Source organism: Neomonachus schauinslandi, chromosome X (assembly GCF_002201575.2).
Source record: "Neomonachus schauinslandi chromosome X, ASM220157v2, whole genome shotgun sequence".
Classification (NCBI taxonomy): domain Eukaryota; kingdom Metazoa; phylum Chordata; class Mammalia; order Carnivora; family Phocidae; genus Neomonachus; species Neomonachus schauinslandi.
In genome coordinates, this window is record NC_058419.1 from 106,803,609 (window position 1) to 106,819,252 (window position 15,644).

Genomic DNA, 15,644 nt, shown 5'->3' on the forward strand with positions numbered 1-15,644 from the left:
GATGGAATGAACAAATAAATTAGCATAGATTAGTATAGATTAGATTACTAGTAGATTACTATAGTAAATGAACAATTTATGGAATTATATAGGAGTAAAAATGCAAGATCATTTAGTATGTTCATTAGTATAATAGCATGCTACAGTTGAAGGAGCATGGCGTGGGGCGCCTGGGTGGCTCAGTCGGTTAAGCATCTGCCTTCAGCTCAGGTCATGATCCCAAGGTCCTGGAATCAAGCCCCGCATCGGGCTCTCTGCTCAACAAAGAGCCTGCTTCTCCCTCTCCCTCTGCCTGCCGCTCTATTTGTGCTCTCTCTCTCCGTGTCAAATAAATAAATAAAATCCCAAAGAAAGAAAGAGAAAGAGGGAAAGAAAGAAAAAGAAAGAGGGAAAGAAAGAGCGAGCATGGCATGAGAGGCCACACAGGAGGGCTGAAGCCTTCACTGCCTCAGTCTATATTCAGCAGCCTTCGTGGTTTTTCTTCTTTTCCCTCTCCCCTTCTTCTGTCCTACACTGTAATCCTACTAAATTATCAGCGGTTCTCTAAATAAAGCTGCCCTGCTGCCTCTCCTCAGCCTGGAACAGACTGTGCTGCAGGAGGTCCTTTACTCTCTTCCCTTTCCCCTGTACTTCTTCCCTTTGGACTGCATTTAGAAATTACTGCCTCTGAGAAGCCTTGCTTGACCGTCTCAAGCCTGGATTACATCCCCCTACCTTTGTGCTCGCTCACATGGCACCCCATGTTGTCTAAACCTGTCACAATGTGTTGGGGACTCTGAGACCAAACCTGAATGTTTCTAAACCCTTGTTAGATGCTGGCTGCAAGCACAAAGCGGTTATTCTCACAACTGCCAGCAGAGAATTGCTTGCTAGGGCTTTATGGATGGAAGTGAAATATGAAGAAGCATTTGGTTCCAGAAAGAATCACATTGTTGAGTCCTCTTGGCCATACAGAGATAAGTTATTAATTCATTTTCATTGAGGTAACTCCCCACATTGATGAACTAAAACAAATGTAAATACTTCAAATACACTCTGTCTCATGGAGGGGGAGTACCCTTTGATGGTTTTCTGTGTGTGTGTCCACATTCCTTTTGGATGTTTAGGGACCTGGTACTTTCCTACCTGGGCCCAGGGGGTGGGTTTAAAGGCTCATGAGATCGGGGAAGAGAGATGGGACAAACCCTTTACTATGCTTAGGAAAGGGTTCCCACCTAATGGCCACAGATCTGACTTAGAGATGACCAGAGAAGACATCTCTGTCCAGGGATCTCTAGAAGCCATGTCCTGTTTAAAGAGATTGAAGTTTCCTTGTGATGGCCTTAGGGTTTGCTTTGCTAGAAAACTGGAGGGAGAGTCAAGTTTGTGAGTTGGGAAGTACACGGGGAGAGTGGGAGAAACGTGGAGAGGTGGTGACAGACCAGAAGGCTAGAGATAATAGGAGAGAAGCTACAAGGAGCCATTCCAAGTGACAGGAGACCAGGAAAAACCAAGGTGTGTAGGCATTAGCCAGGAATCCTCCAACATTCATGAAGACATGCATTTCCTGTTAGTCATGCAACATAAAGGTTCAAGTTACTTTAAAAAAAAAAAGATTTTATTTACTTATTTGACAGAGAGAAAGAGAGAGAGCGTGAGCGCACAAGCAAGGGGAGCAGCAGAGGAAAAGGGAGAAGCATGCTCCCTGCAGAGCTGGGAGCCCGATGCAGGGCTTGATGCAGGGCTCGATGCGGGGCTCGATCCCAGGACCCTGGAGTGGAAGGCGGATGTTTAACTGACTGAGCTACCCAGGCGCTCCAAGGCTCAAGTTATTCTATTGGGCTGTAAAAACAACAAACTTTAAAGGCTGGAAAATTTGGGGACTCTCAGATTGCACTTTTTTAAAAAGTTTATTTTTTTTTTAGTAATCTCTACACCCAACATGGGGCTCAAACTCATGATCCTCAGATCAGGAGTTGCATGCTTCTCCAACTGAGCCAGCCAGGAGCCCCTCAGATTGCATTTTGAAGGTTCCATGTGGTATATGGACCAAAAAATAATGTTTAGGACAACAGCCACCATCCTGTTGGAATGTGCCAGTGTACAGGTCTTGGTGTGTACTGGCAGAAGTTGGTACTGATTGTGGGGGGGATGCTGGTGGGCCCTGAGGGACTGAAATGGACTGGACCTCGACAAGATGCCTTAAAACCCCCGAACAGATACAGAGCATCTGTCAAAACAGTGTTCAAGAGGGAAGAGATGCATATGTAACCTTATCAGAGTTCACTGAAGATAAAACTCTTTGATTCCCAGAGATTAAGGTGGGAGCCACTTACATGCAAAGTGATTACCAAGACAATTAACTTACAGCAGACTCTGGGTTTCTAAAAAGCCTTGGCTTCTTAAAAAAAAAAAAAAAAAAGTGGGCAGGGTATGATTATAGTGTCCTAAATCCTCAGAACCTCCAGGTAGGAACTTCCTTCCAACTCTACCACCATTCTTAGACCCAAGCTTCTAGCATGCCTTGGGACATTTCAGACTGCGAGGAAGCCGATTTGAGGAGTATTCTCAAACACTTAAGTTAGAGGGCTAGGAAAAGACAGTTTCCATTTGCCCTGTGGGACTCTACCAGTGTGAAAGGATGTCCTCAAGGTATTTGGGAGCTCCCATTACTTTCCAGTAATTGGTGGGAAAAGTAATTGAATACAGGAATTACCTGGAGGAATTAGTTTATTTAAATGACCTGGTTTTACTTTGCTTGGGCTCAGAGAAACAGAATGCTAACAGAATGCTCCTTACTGTACTAGACCCTTCTATAAAACACTTTTAAAAAATGAGATTGAAAGAGGTATCATTGATTAAATAGAACTCCCCCCCCCCCCAGAATGGACACTACATGGTAAATATACAGATTGGTGAAAAGACACAGCCCAGTTTCAGAAACAGTATTTTTAAAAAAAGAACCTTTTGGACATAACAAAATGCCAGATATGAGGCCAGGTAATGTCGTAATAAGGGTGTACTAATCACAGTGGTTTAGGACATCACTCACTGTAGGTATACATATCAGCTACACAGAACACAGACACATTTCGGTTCCTGCTTGAATCAAGAACCTAAGTCGACAGGTCAGTGCTACACTATGTAATGTATACCTCAAAATGTATGTTGGCTAATATACAAAAATCAAAATTCAGCACTTTTAAATGTTCAAGAATAATGTATGAAAACTCAAATGTTTAAAGTTGGATGTATGCCATATTTTAGGGCTTATAGTTTTTTAAAGCTCGTTTTATAGTTTAAGTCAGAAAAGGTAAGCTTATTTCCCTGTTTCCAAAGGATTGAGGTGATTCTCTATTTTTTCCCACGAACTAGTCTACTTCAGCAAAACAGTACACCGTGTGCTATCTTCGCCTCCTGGGAAACACGACATGTTCAAGTTTGCTAGAAAGAGATAATGATCGCTTTTAGCCACACACCTCACTGTAAATTCATCGGGATATTGGTCTAGAGAGAAAATGGCGGCGGGGGTGGGGTGGGGGTTGGGGTAGGAGAAATTCCTCAGTTTAGGATTAGAAATGAGCAATGGATGGCTTAACTTAAGGTTAGTTGTAGAACCACTGGCCTCCAGCTGTGTATTTCTGTCATTTACATTTTTCTCACAAAGAGATTTCACAATAACAAATTTACAGAACCGTCCTACAGTAGTTTTAATATTCTTAAATCAAAAAAAGGCGATATTTTAAAAGCATTTGCTAGAATTCTACAGCTGGTTTACTTAAAAAGAATAACCACCCCCAAAATCACTGCTCTCTGAATGTTCGTCCTTGCCATCTTATTTTGACGCAAATAGAACAGCGTTTTTAGATCCGACATTTCTGTGTGGTGCACACACGCCGTTTTCTATGAATTTTCCCACCTCTGGGAAATGCATTTCCGAAACGTGTAATTGTTGTGTAATAAGCCAAGTGGAACTATGACGCAATAATCCCCTGCAAATTGCCTTACAAAAATGATGTCATTTGGCGCAGATGTAGTCAATTTTATAACAGGTAGCTATGGCAAGGCTTCCTCCCCGTCGTCGCAGATTCCCCCACCCCCACGGTGGCGTTCAAGATGCAAAAAGACATTTTCGGGGCGTCCCAATCCTCAACTTGTCGAGGGTGGGCGCATAGCGGTAGCTTGAGCCCACCACTCGTGCAGACTAAGCGGGACCGCTGCGGGGAGACAAGCACCACCGAGCGTTCCCAGCCCCGACGGCGACGGCACGAGGGAAACCGCGTTGGGCCGGGCCCGCAGTGCAGCGCCCGGCCGCATTATTCCCTCGGTGGGGCCCGCCGGCGTGGCCAGCCTGAACGTGGGGCCCCGCGGGCGTGGGACAGCCCTGCCCCCACCCCGCTCCCACACCCGCTCCCGCTCCCCCGGCGCCGGAAGTGACGCGTGCTGGCTGAAATATGGCGGCATTGGCGCTCGACCAGGGGGAAGGTAAACACCCTCCGGGCCGCGGCCCGCGCGCGGGCCCCCTCGAGGCGCCGATGGGGGCCGAGGGCGCCACCGAGGCCTGCTTTCCAACTCTCGTCTTCCCGCCCTTCGACCTTCCTACCCGCGTGGCAGGCTTCCGCGTTGCGACGACGGCGCATGGAACCCCCTGCCGGCGGGCCCCGCCTCCCTGGGCCGGCCCCGGGCGGCTCCCGCGGCCCGCAGGGGGCGCGCGGCCCGGAGCGGCCCCTGGCTCGTGGCCCCGCACGCTCCGCCCCTTGCCCGCCCCTTTCCCGCCTTCCTCCACCCCCGGCGTGGGTGATCCTGAGGCTCGGCGCGCTTCGGGGCAGAAGCCCGGAGACGCCGTCGTCGACGCCGCTACCGCCGGCGCTTCTGCCGCTGCCCGCGGCCCCCCAGCCCTTTCCCCCGCCCGTGGCCCCGAGTCGGCCCTCCGGCCGAGCCCCGCCGGGCGCCGCGAGGCCCCTGGCGTTGGCAAGGCCGGGCCCGGCCCCGACGCCGCGTCGCCTTGCGCCGAGCCCGACTGTCTCGACTCGCGACTCAGTGCTGTCTTCTTTCCCAGGACTGGTTCCGAGGGCCCCGCAGGCGCGCAGACTCGCCCCCCGCCGGAGCGCCCCGGCCCGGCCCGGGAGCGGCCCCTTGTAGAGGTTCGAGGAGCCTGCCGAGTGCCATCCCGGCGCCCGACCGCCCACCGCCCGGCCCGCCGGCCCGCTTCTTCCTGATGCAGACTGCCGTCCACTAGAGGTTGGACAGACCCCCGAGGTGCGTAGCCGCCCCTGGCCCTCCGGCCTGTAAGAGCCCGGGCTTCGTCCGCGGCCCGGCGCTCGGCACGGATTCGGTAGCGTTTTCTGCACAGACCCGAGTCAAACATTTGGTAGACGCCGGGACCTAATTTGTCTTTGAGTTTACTTAAATTGTTTGAAATATTTTTTTCAAGGAGGGGGAAAAAAAAAAAACGGAAGAAGCATAATTCAGCCATTTTTTGCAGCACACAGCTGCAGGTACCATGATTATTTTCTCCCTACCCGTTCCTTCCCTTTAAAAATTCTGTTTATGCCTGAAATAGAACTATGCGAAATGCGAGGCATAAAACGTGGAATCAGAAGGTCTGGGTTCGACTGGGTGACGCTGAGAAAATCGCTTACCGAACATCGGTTTCTTATCTATGAAATCTAGGCAGTAATAGCCACATCACAGGGTAGTGAGGACTATATGAGGTCATATACATGAAAATAACCTATAGCTGTAAAGTGTTGTAAAAATGCAAAGCGATTTTTTAAGTAACCCTTGCCAGAGTGGTTAATGTTGTAGTGGCTAACTGTTGCTGCCTCTTTTTTTTTTTTTCCCTGTATTATAAGTATAAGCCATAAGTATGGAATAGCGAAGCAGTGCTGTGAATCGACTGGATATATAATAGTCACGTTGCTTGGCCTTCCTACGAAATGCTAACTGCTTATTTAAATAACGGTATTCTTTAATTCAAATTTAACGTTACTGTAGTGCTTTGCTTGTCATTTTTCTAGGCCGCTTATGCCCTTTTTCTTACTCGGAATATTTATTTAACACTTGATGTTTAGTCTTATGTATTTTCCGAATTTATTTTTGTTTATCTGATTTAATGGTAACTTAGAAAATGCTTTTAAGATATATACTCTAATTTTAATGGTATTTTTCATATCTAGGGAACAGGATACCTGAATATATCTACTAATTTGAAAATTGTTTTTTAAGAGCTTACAAATGCATTCAGATTTCTGTAATTCTTAACAAAATGTATAGAAATTTTCAACTTTTTGACAATGTAATAGTGTTTATACAACATAAATCTCTTTTTAAATCATCAGCACTTAGTAGGTGCTTAGAACCAGTTCTTCAGTGGGAATTGGTGTTAATTTGCACTCTATTGCTGATTTAACTTAGGAATAATAGAAGAGTAAATATTTGTGGCTTGAGAAATTGGATTTATTATTTGTCAGAACTAATATGTGTGTGTAACAGATTAGTATGGAATAATTCCTACTGGGTACATCAAAAATGTAGTATGGTTTGGCTTAAAAATGGTCCACAAAAAGTGAAAGAGAAGCATTTATCATAGTATATTGTTATTTTTAGCCAACAAATGGTTTTCTGAGTTTTTTCTGAAATGTTTTATAACCCAATACCAGTTGTTTTTTAGAGTATACTTTTGTGTTTTGTAAAAAGAAAGATATAAGCGGGCATGATTAAATTAGCAAATGGAAGAGCCTGTTTTAATGTGCTAGCTTTTATACACTGGACTTATCATTTGTCCTGAAGATAAAATTTTGGCAAATCACTGCTTTATTGGGAATTTCAAGGTTTGACCTTCTCTCTGCCTTGATTTGGGTTATCTGGGGCTAAAATCTTGGAACCAGGGCTGGCTTGGCTTCATGGGTGTTCAGAAGGGCCCTGAAGTTGGTGTAATAATCTGCATGTAAAACTGGCATTGTACAATATAAAGGTGAATGGTAAAATTCATGCTAATTTCAATTTTTAATTTTTCTTCACTTAGAACGCATTAAACAACAAATAAAAAAACACCATGACAAGTTGAGAGAAACCACAGAAGAAAGGAGAGAGCTTTTTATTTTAGTACCTTTAACATTTTTTTCCTGCTTTGGGATAAGGGGGCCCAAATTTTCATTTCACTTGGACCCCCCAAATTAGCTTGCCTGTTGTCAGCTTGCCCTTCACGTTTTAAATATTTTAAGAGTAAATAACATTAACTGGGAGAGGAATGAATATTTAAGGGGTTGAATTAATTTATTAGCATATATTCTCTCTGAACTGGAATGCTGTAGTTGGTGTGGGGTTTTTTATTGAAGAGAACTGGAAGAGTCATTGGTGAAGCATTGTAGGATACTGGTTAAACACAGGCTCTGAAGTGGGGCAGACCCCAACTCCACCACTTAAGAATCATAGCCTTGGGCAAGTTCCTTAACCTCTGTGAGCTTTTGATTCTTCTCATCTTTAAATTGGGGATGGTTACAGAACATGGAGCGTTATGAAGATTAAATTTATTCTTCATCCAACAAATATTAAGCACTTATTATGTGCCAAGTGCTGTTATTTCTAGGTTGTGAGGGATACAACAAAGCAAAACTGGAAAAGAGAAAAAAAAACATAAAAAGCAAACTAATTAAGGAAAAAGGCCTGTTATCTCTATTTTAATATACTATAGAGGAAAATAAAGCAGAAAGGGAAAGTGAGGATTTCTGGTTGTGGGGGCGGGTGAGGTTTTTGGTTTTGGGGGTTTTTTTTGTTTTTTTAAAAGATGGGGTTTGGGGAAGGCCTCACTGGAGTAAAGACTTGAAGGCAGCCATATATATCTGGGGATGTAGTGATCAGGCAGAGGGAACAGCGAGTGTAGAAGCCTTAAGGTGGGTGTGTGACTGTTTCCAAGAAACAGCAAAAGAGGCCAGTGTATCTGGGGCAGGGTGAACAAGGGGGGAGAGTAATGGGAGATGATTATTATTACCATCTTAAGAATGGTTGGAGGGGCTCTCATGGTTCATCTTTGCTGTGGGTATATGTTGTACTGCTACTGGTCCAAAAGTGGAAGGCCTTTTCAGAATTAGAAATTTTTACTTTGGAAGAAACTAGAAAAGGCAAGGTATTTCCTCAGATACTCTGTTTTTAATATAAGGCCTTTAAAGTTCATCTGGCTGAATCATTGAAGCAAATAAGAACAGATAGAAAATTTATTCCTTTGTCTCTGATAAAATCATTGAATTTAGTTAATGATTTTACACCATTTAAAGATTTGCAGTAAATCTGTATCAGAACATCAAGACCTTCTGAAAGATTTAGTTTGATTGTATAATTCTTATAGAGAATTAGAATGTTAACATTATAATGTTGATGATTTCTTGTTAGGATATAACTTAGAAGATTTGGGGTTTTATTCCCCAGTAGAGGCTTTTCCTAGAATTCTCACTGGATCCAATCTCTAAAGGCTAGGGAAGCTGTTTTCCATGACATCACTCTTGGACTACTACTGCTCGTACTGAGGAATAGGCAGAGGAGCATTAAATGAAAATCTTCTGATGAAAAAATAGCATTGAAGTAGGAGTGATTTTTTTCTTGCAAGGTTTCTTGTATTATAGGACGATTAAATGCTAAACATACCTGAAAAGTGAAGTAATTTGGGTAATAGGTGCCAACCTGGGGCTGGAGAACCCAGAGCCTTCCTAAAAGCTTAAACGGTCATTTGCAATTTGGTACTGAGTTATAAAAACATTTAGATAGACAAGAAAGAATTTCCAGTATTAAACGAATTAAAGTTATGCAGCCTTTCCTCCCATATTAAACTGAGTTGTTTCTCAATTTGAATAGTGTATCCAAGAGTAAAATGACTGCTAATAGAGCTAATACAGTGAGTCTGTTTTTAAAATTTTCTTGCCTTTTAGATTGAGAAGTTAGCCACTTTGAGATTGCCGAACTTAAAATTTTTTCTTTATAAGTTACAGAAATGGTGAGAAACTTTATGATTCGAAATTAATTCTATTTTTATCCGTAGTAAGCCTTGCATTTTCTTTTCAGTGTGTGAGTTTGGGATTTTCTGCATTAGGCACCAACTTTGGTAAGCTACCTGTTTGAGGATGAAGGTAGTATGAAATTTAAATTTTTCACTGAAAAGAAGTATATCAAGCTCTGAGAATCTAGCTTTTGTTCCAAATGACTTAGGATTTTGTATGAATTTTTAAGGACCTTTGGGAGGAATGTGAAAACATTAAATTAATGCTTATGGCATAAACATGGAGGTTAATTTTGAAACATCTTGAATTTTGCCTTCAAATCGGAATGGCAGCCTTCTAACTGAAAAGGAAGCATTTAATTTCTTTGCCTTTAATTTCCTGTCCAATTTTACCCCTACCAGACTTCTTTCTTTCCTGGTCACTAGAGAGTTTGAACTGTTAGAAATTTCTGTGATATAAATAGCAGTAATAGTCTTCCAGGGCAGAGGTAGGAAGAGTATGTTTTGTGTATATGCATGTGTTGTCATTGATCTCTTGATCATACCATCAGTGGTACTCAAACCTTTTGGTCTCAAGACTTCATTATTCTCTTAACAATTTTGGAGATCCTAAAGAGCTTTTGTTATGTGGGTTTTATCTGTTTATATTTGCCATAATAGAAATTAAAACTAGAATATTAAAAAACCCATTACACGTTAATCTAAGTAGCATTTTTGATGAAAATTAAATGTTTTCCAAAACCATATAAAACTTGGTGAGAAGATCTAATTTTTACCTTTTTGCAGATCTAATTAATGTCTGACTTAATGGAAGACAGTGGGCTTCTTATCAGCCTCTGCATTTAATCTGTTACCATTATCACACGTAGCTTCTGGAATACACTGAGAGAATGAAAGTGAAAAAAACAACTTTTAAAATTTTTACTATGAAAATAGTTCCAACTTTGTGGAGTCCTTTAAGGGGATGAGGACCCCATTTGTCCCTGGACTACACTTTGGAAGTCGCTATATTAATCATTCTTATGTGTAGAAAATACGAGGCTTTCTTTTTTTTTCTAATCAGCGCCAAGTTGATGAAACAAGACAAACTCTTCAATATTTCTTTCCTAGTAGTGTATGTCTTGTCACTAGTTTAAGTTGGTTCCGCTTTTGAAAAAAACCAGCCATTTGAAATTCTGAAGGCCAAGTGTCAAATATATATATATGTGGGTTTATAAACCTTGATTTCCTTTAATCTGATGGTCCATTTTTGAAAAGTGAGGATACAAAATTTCTGTACATTGAACATTTTGTATGTCAGTAAATCTCTCTTCTCAAAGCCCCTTAATGGATTTTTTTCACCATCCTTCATTGATTTATAGTTCTTATTTGAGCTTAGTTTTACAGTGATTCATTTTTATGATTATTTATTCCATAAATTGCTATAATTCTTACAGAATTTTTGTGCATGTTTTTATATGTTTTTCTTTTTGTATTCTTATACTTTCCTTTCTCCAATCAATGTTTTTTATTTGCTTATATATGTGTTTTGTGTTTTTATTTTAATTTAAGCCTCACTTTTTTTTCCTTTTCTTTGTAGCTTCCGGGGTATGGATTGTGAACAAGTTGGTTTTGTTTCACATGCTCATTTGTAAGTTTGGTTGTTTGATGCCTTAAGCATTGATGTAGATCTGTGCTGTCCAATAGAATATAATACAAGATATGTGTAATTTTAAATTTTCTCATAGTCACGGGTGTTTTTTTTTTTTTTTAAGTAAAGAACAGGGGAGATTACTTTTAATATATCTTATTTAACCCATTATATCCAAAATATTATTTCAACATGTGATCAGTAGAAAAATTTGTAAATTGAGATAATTGACCCTTTCTTTTTTGTACTAACTCTTCAAAATCTGGCATCCATTTTATACTTATAGCACATGTCAATTTGGACTGGCCACATTTTAAGTGCTCCATAGCCCTGTGGCTAGTGGCTTGTGTATTGAACAGCACAGATGTAGAGAGTAGCTACTCTGGTTAAGGCAGAAAAGCTTGAACAGCCCATAAAAGCTGGAAAATTATACTTGTGTGATGAGAAAAAATGGGAAATAATGCCATTGCAAAATGAAGTCCAGTGTTTTGACTACCAGTACATCTCCTAATCTCTTATAAACTTACCTAGGGAGGTGTGGGATCTGTAGCAGTGATTTTGAGGGGTATCAAGTTCCTTTGGTTTTGTGAATGATAAAGGAACAATAGGCAAGAAGTGGACAATGGAAACCAAGATTGAGGGACCTCTGGTGGAGTGCCTTGCTCTGGGCTAGGCATTTAAGTGAATTCATTTAATCACCACCGCAACTCAATAATAAGCTGGTGATGATAATTCCTAATGTGTAGATGGAAACTGAAGTCAGGAGTTAACTGAAATTCTCCAGGTCACGCAGTGGTAAGTACTAGTGAGCACTCTTAATTTCAAAAATTTTGCTCTTTCCAACAGAATACAAATTTCTTTGTATTTTTTTGCAAATCGGATTCTAGTTTTCTCTCTCTAAATAGTTGTATGACCTTGAAATTTTTCACCTGTCAACCTTAGTGTCTTTATCAGGTTAGAATTGGCCTGGGTCCTAAGAGACTTCGCTGATAAGGCAGGTTGGGGTTTGAAGGAAATGCTGTGGCTAAGGAGAAGGATTTTTCCAGAGACAACCAGACTCTTAAAGGGTCAGATCTATTATATTGGTTCCAGTAGCACCAACAGAAGGGGCATAATAAGCCCTAACATTATGGTGTCCTTAAGGGCCACATGCTGTTCTTGAGTCTTTACGTGTATTAATTCATGTAATCCTCACAGCACCCGGTTCTACTGATACTGATGACGCGTTTTACAGATGAGGACGTTAGAGCACAGAGAGGGTAAATAGCTTGCCCCAAGGTCACAGAGCTGGTAAGAGGTAGAACCGGGATTCAAACATGGCACCTAACTCCACACCTGTACTCTTAACTCACTACTTCTGTTAGAGATTAAATGTTGGTCAGCTAATCACTGATCTTTTTATCATTTTCTGCTTATACACATGCTTCCCATTAAAATGTAAAATACTGCTGCCGCTCTGAAGCTGTTAGTCTTGTTGATAGATGCACCAAGCTTTTTCATGTAGAAAAGAAGTTACTGAGATGTCCCAGCTATCACAAATTAGTTTTAGAAGTCAATTTAGATCAAGTAAACTTGACAAATGCATTGCTAAGACTTGAAAAATAACTGTAGTTTATTTAGTCTGCATGCCTACGTAACTGCATTATACTTCTGTCGAAGAATAAGTGACAAATTTATGACTAAAAACTTTGAGTTCATCCTATTCAATGTTCTCAATTTTACAGATGCAGAGTAAGACCAAGAAAGTTTGGGTAACTTAAAGTATAGCAATTTCTGTTCTAAAACCCTGTTAGTTAGGGACCTTGACTATAATACCAAGGAAAAACCCACCTAAGGTAGTAAAAAAAGGAATTCATTCTAAGCACGGAAGGACTACTCTTAGAACCTGGGGGCAGGAATAGAGGTTGGCCTAGCAACTGGAAAAATGAGGGTGTTGGGGAGCACTCCCTGTCCTCTTAGTTTTATTATTCTTTCTCATTTCACTGGCTTTCTCTGATACTCAACCCGCGTGGCAGGCAGAAGTTGGTGCCCACAGCTGCTCTTTGACATGTTCCAGTTCTAGTCATACACAGTACACATCTCTTTTTCCCTTTTCTAAATTCTTGACAAGAGAGAGTTCATCTTGATGCCTATTTCTCACCCCAGTCTGACCTCATGTGACCAGACAGGATCACAGAGTGGAAGTCTGCCTGCTTGGAGTCCCCCTTAGTGGGCTGGGTGCCCAGAGGAGTACCGGTGCTGTCCTTATATTTTTAGGGTCTTTTGACTCCCAGTTTACCAGTCATTCTTTTCTTCCCCCGCCCCCCTTCTTTGCTCTATGGTGTTTCTACCATGGTAAGTATCTGGAACCATTAGATTGCTTCTTTTGAGAAAGCATAGTTTCTCCTTTTATTTTTTTTGAATTATTTTTTTATTCAAGCACAATTAACATACAGCCTTATATTGGTTTCAGGTATACAATATAATGATTCAGCAGTTTTATACATTTCTCAGTGTTCATCAGGAGAAGTGTACTCTTTTTTTTTTTTTTTTTTTTTAGGATTTTATTTATTTTTTAGAGAGCGAGCGAGAGAGAAACAGCATGAGAGGGGAGAGGGTCAGAGGGAGAAGCAGGCTCCCCGCTGAGCCGGGAGCCCGATGTGGGACTCGATCCCAGGACCCTGGGATCATGACCTGAGCCGAAGGCAGTCGCTTAACCATCTGAGCCACCCAGGCGCCCAGGAGAAGTGTACTCTTAATCCTCTTTATTTCACCCATTCCCCCCACCAACTTCCCCTCTGGCAACCACCAGTTTGTTCTCTGTATTTAAGAGTCTGTTGTCTCTTTTTTTTCCTTGTTCATTTTTTAAATTCTGCATATGAGTGAAATCATATGGTATTTGTCTTTCTTTGACTTACTTGGCATTATACCCTCTAGGTCCATCCATCTTGTTGCAAATGGCAAGATTTCATTCTTTTTTTTCTTTTTTATGGCTGAGTAATATTCCGGTGTTTGTATGTGCGCGTGTGTGTGATATATATATCTCCACATTCTGGAGATATATATATCTGTAGACACTTGGGTTGCTTCCATATCTTGGCTGTTGCAGATTGGTACAGCCACTGTGGAAAACAGTATGGAGCTTCTGCAAAAAATTAAAAATAGAATTACCATGTGACCCAGTAATTCCACTTCTGAGTATTTACCCAAAGAAAATGAAAACATGAATTCAAAAAGATATATGCATCTCTATGTTTATTGCAGCATAGTATCTCCTTTTTTTTTAAAATTTTATTTATTTGACACAGAGACAGAGAGAGGGGGAACACAAGCAGGGGGAGTAGGAGAGGGAGAAGCAGGCTTCCAGCTGAGCAGGGAGCCCAGTGCAGGGCTCGATCCCAGGACTCTGGGATCATGACCTGAGCCGAAGGCAGATGCTTAACTGTCTGAGCCACCCAGGCACCCGCGTAGTATCTCCTTTTAAAAATTTCCTTTAGATGGAACCTTTTTCAGGAAGGTCAGTAATAGCTGTTTGAGACCTTATCAGATAGTGATAGCTGTTGAATAGAGAGGGTTACTTTGACAAGTGATATATGGTATTTTAGGCACTATCAAAATAACAGATTATAAAACACAAAGCAGTCTGCTCTCAAGTATATGAATGCTAATGTTCAGTCTTGTACTACTGAATCTCCATTAAATGTGACCGATATCTTGACAAGTCAGTGATAATTGGTGATCCTGAGAAAGATAATGAAGTATCACATATTTCATCTGGTTTAACTTACTGTGTTTTCTAATTCCAGTTATTTTGAAAATTGATCATTAGTGTGATGTGGGTAGTCCTCTATTAACAATAATGTTTGATTATTCAGATACCACACTGTGTGATGGTCCTTTTGTTCCCAGTACGCAGTTGTGTACATATGCCTCATATCACTTGGAAAATTCTAAGTTCTAATTCTAATTTTAAAAATAATTCAGGAAAAAAACCCAGTAGCTTACTTTCATCTTGAATGTATTAGTAAAGTTGTTCCGCCAAGCACTGCTTACAGAGTCTAAAATATATCTCTTTTCCAAATGATAAACAGCCCTCTTGTGTTCTGCCTTTCCAAAATGAAAGTATAGCTTTTGGATTAATGGAGTACTAATAAAAAACTTGATAATAATTTCACCTTGTGCATACTTTGCTGTCTTAGGTAAGTAAACATACTATGTCGTTTAATCAATAAGACTTGAAGGTAAGTTAGGGACAAACTGGGACAAGAGGCACCTAGAATGCCTCTTGGTAAGATGGGGAATACAGAAGAAAGAACTGATTGGGAGAGGGTAGAATTATGACTATTTTTAGACATGATGATTGACTATTTTTAGACATGATTTTGAGATCCAAGTGGGGCACCCAGAGGTGTTTAGTGGACCATTCACCACTTGGACAGAGATGGTCAATGTGTGGGTAAAGGTAGGTAATAGGAGAAATCATGGGTTTAGATGAAGTCATTTAAGGAGACACAGTGTTTAGATGAGAAGAGGAAAGGTCTGAGAACAGAATTCTGGGGAACACCAGTGTTCATTCAAGAAAAATGAGCCCAGGGAGGAGATTGAGAAATAAGCAGCCTAGGAATAGGACAATCATGGTAATAGTATCATGAAACTGAGCAAGTGATGAGCCAAGGGAGGAAGTCATGTTGCAGAAGGATTCTGAGAAATAGGGGCTAGGATATAATCATTGGATTTGGCAATTAAAGTTTTTTTTTTTTAAGATTTTTAAAAATGAACTTTCAAAGTAATAGTACACTTTTGTGGCAGATAGATTAGAAAACACAGTTTAGCAAAAGGGAAAAAATTAGAGAACTGCTTGGTATTCTACCATCCCCAGATAACCATTTTTAACATTATGGTATGTTATCCTTTCAGACTTTTTTCTTGCTGATTAACAAAGGGTTTTCTTTTTTTTAAGATGACTTTAGACTGGGATAACTGCTGAATCAATGGGTTAATAGATCAAGAAATTAAACATAGGGTGTCACAGATAACATATTGATGAAACAAAGTAGAAAAATA